Raw genomic sequence first — 3,067 nt, 5'->3', positions numbered from 1 at the left:
TACTGGCGAAGTGATTTTTCCCTAATTCTAGCTCTCTGTTCAAACCCACCCTTGCTCTGCCTACTTATGTCCTAACGGTGAAAACATTCGATGCGTCTTGTGCTTTGGCACGCGTCACGATCGCCGTCTCTTTCACATTCGATTTTCTCATGGTCTCTTTAGCGTCGAGATGCAGCGCAGCGTCCGCTGTCGGGAGGTTGTTCTCTCCGCGTCGCGCCGACGCTGCAGCCGCATCAAGACGGTAGTTAGAAAGAGAGAGATCGTAAATATTGCCTATCAGAAAAAAAGAACTACAGTTAGTTTCAGTATTGAGATATTTCATGTGCCCTCCATGGGCGTATCAAAAATAAACGAAAAATAAAAAGAATTCCAGCAGAAGAAATGTGATTCGTCACACGTTAAATACTATTTTAAATAAATAGTATTAAAATACTATTTTATTAATCATCTGACCGTTATCGATAAGAATCGGTAGACAAATGAGTCCACCAAATCCTAAACTAATCGCAAAATTCAAATGGTATCCTCCAGAAGCTATATTTTAGACGATTGCAGCGTTCTTTGATCGCATCGGCACTCTCCGCATCCATCCATATCTCGACTTTTTCATTTACGCAAATATCCGTGACGTTTTCAGGGGACGAGCGCGGCAAATTTTGTCGGCTAACTACTGCCCAGTTCTCTGTCGAAATATTACAGTTCTGGCTTTCTAGGAGCTTGAAAATAAGTTTCAGGCTGCACTGTTCTTTGGGCCACGTAGTTCTAGCAGCGGTTAACCGTAAGAAATTAATAAGACTTATGGCCTCATACTGTCCCATAGAACAAATATTTCTTGCCACCCATTCCATTGTATCATCATTAGAGGCTGCCACGAACAGTCGTCCATTATATTCCGTGACCGGAGCAACTTCGTTAAATGAGAGGCTTGCCACACTTCTATAATCCTGGAAAATGCCGAAGAAATCTTCAAGAAGATGGCAATAATCCTTCCGACAGTCTGAAGAAGTTACGACCAGCACAAATGGCCTGTTTTCTGGCAAAACATCCATGTATGGTGGCCGCAGTCCATTTTCCTCCATTTCCAGCTCCGATTCGGATTCGACTTCTTGAGGTCTGGACTTAACCTTGCAGCCTCCCACACCGCAAGCCTCTATCATGGCTCCATCGGATGACGTGCTTGGAATACTCTCCTCACTAAATTCGACATCATTTTTCAACCTATTTTCAATTTTCAGAACTCAGTTATATCTAATTCGGATTTTCTATTCCTTGCGCTTACTTCTTAAAAGGCATGGGATTTTCGCGTGTATCGCCCTTTCGCTTTAGGTCGCGTTTGCAATCATATGTGGATTCGCTGCTGACCCAGAGGAAAGATCAATGACTGAAGAATCCGACACCTGGTAATCGACTAACGGAACCGCAACATCCTCTGCTTTAAGAGAAAACAGTATCAAGCCCACCATATTGTTTCCGTTATAGCATGACAACACCGGCTTGCTGCGTTTCTTGTTGCTAAGACCAGCTACTTCCGTAACGAGATCGGATTCCGCTAACGTAACACCTGATGCGGATATCTTCAACATTCCCGATTGCACATTTAGATGCCGTTCAAGTTCTGACTTCAGGTCATATATCGTAGCTGAGATCGGCAGCTGCATGGCCAATTGCTGAAAAGGAACGCTTGGTCATGGTTATGAAAAGTAATTTCCTTACGATTACCAACCTTCCCGGATTCCATGATTAACTTAACAGTCAACATGTTTTCACTTTTGTTACTTTTTAGTTTTCACTTTTTAGATTATTCAAAGATAAACTTTTTGTTTTATTTTTGATGTTGACTCTATGAGTTCACGAAGTTGAATGATTCATTACTGTACCCCCTGAACGGGTCGAATTTTCCAAACATCCCAGGCCTTCTTGGATCTCACAAATTTGTGAATGGACAAACCTTTAGGCAATTGAAAAGCCTTCTATAATATTCATGGTATTTCAATAATAAATTTTAAGTATAAGGAAAACTTAAAAATACCATATATTAAAGTGGCGCCATATACAATGTTGATGTAAACATGTACATCCGGTTTAGCTGATGGCGGAATTAATTAACAATTGTCAACATGACAACTTGTATACATAGTTGCCAAATTGGTTTGCCTTTTATTTAACTGTGCGCTAATGTAATTGCACACACACACTCACACACAAAATATGCCCCTAAGGCATAGAAGCTTCTGTATTTTGTGTGGGGTCAAATAGAAATCCGCGATTATTGTTCCTAGGTAACAAGAAATTCAGGATATTCGCGGTTAATTTGTATTCGGCAACACCTCAGTCATCTAACATAGTTGGAAACTTGTGGAGTTTTGGTACAAGGAAAAAGTGTGTGGGGTTGACAAGGCGTGACCGTTTTAATTCCAACTTGTGCCTTGACGACCTGGGTACTCAACTAAGCACACTATTAATTACATTAAATAAGTGCCGGTATGGATTACGGCTTATGGAATGGCTTTTAATGCATATTGCATTGTGTGCGGCATTAAGTTATGATTGCTCAATTAAACCAACTAGATTGTCACGGCGCCATTTTCCTGATGATACCAAAAGCTGCTGTTTCTGATCATCATGAAGATGATGATGATGATGATGAAAATGATGATGCTCATTATTGCTAGCATTGAGTGGCTTCAGTTGGCTTTTGTCGCCAGCACAAGCGCATTTGCATAACTTAAATTGAGACCCTAGTTCCCCCGACCTCCACGCTCGGTTAGCCCCATTGACACACCCTGTGCTCGGATTGTATAGTGGTACTTAGGACATACAATGGGCATATTGGGTATTATTCCTGATATATCATATAGGCCTTCTTTAATAAGCCATCTTAAAGAAGTTGCAATAGGTAATGTCTTTAATTTAGTTTAGTTTGTTTCAATTTCGTTAATAAGGTCCCCAACAAATTGGGTAAAATCTTCTTGAACCACCATTTTTCCATTAAACACTTTGTTCAGATAAATGGTAAGGTATTCTTGCAGTCGATAACATCACTTTGTGGCTGCTGCATAGAGGCAGA

At 40.8% G+C, this 3,067-nt stretch overlaps 1 long non-coding RNA gene across 1 annotated transcript; it reads right to left on the bottom strand.

Moving 5' to 3' along the window:
- Window positions 1-458: 458 nt before the first annotated feature.
- On the bottom strand, window positions 459-1,845 carry LOC137574898 (uncharacterized). Its single transcript, XR_011032062.1, has 3 exons — window positions 1,724-1,845; window positions 1,280-1,667; window positions 459-1,218 (listed from the first exon to the last, which is right to left on the bottom strand). It is a non-coding gene; the product is annotated as an uncharacterized lncRNA (long non-coding RNA).
- Between the last annotated feature and the right edge of the window lie 1,222 nt (window positions 1,846-3,067).

This window comes from Drosophila tropicalis, unplaced genomic scaffold, assembly GCF_018151085.1.
Source record: "Drosophila tropicalis isolate 14030-0801.00 unplaced genomic scaffold, ASM1815108v1 contig_483, whole genome shotgun sequence".
Taxonomy (NCBI): domain Eukaryota; kingdom Metazoa; phylum Arthropoda; class Insecta; order Diptera; family Drosophilidae; genus Drosophila; species Drosophila tropicalis.
This window is presented reverse-complemented; position numbering and strand designations above follow the sequence as displayed.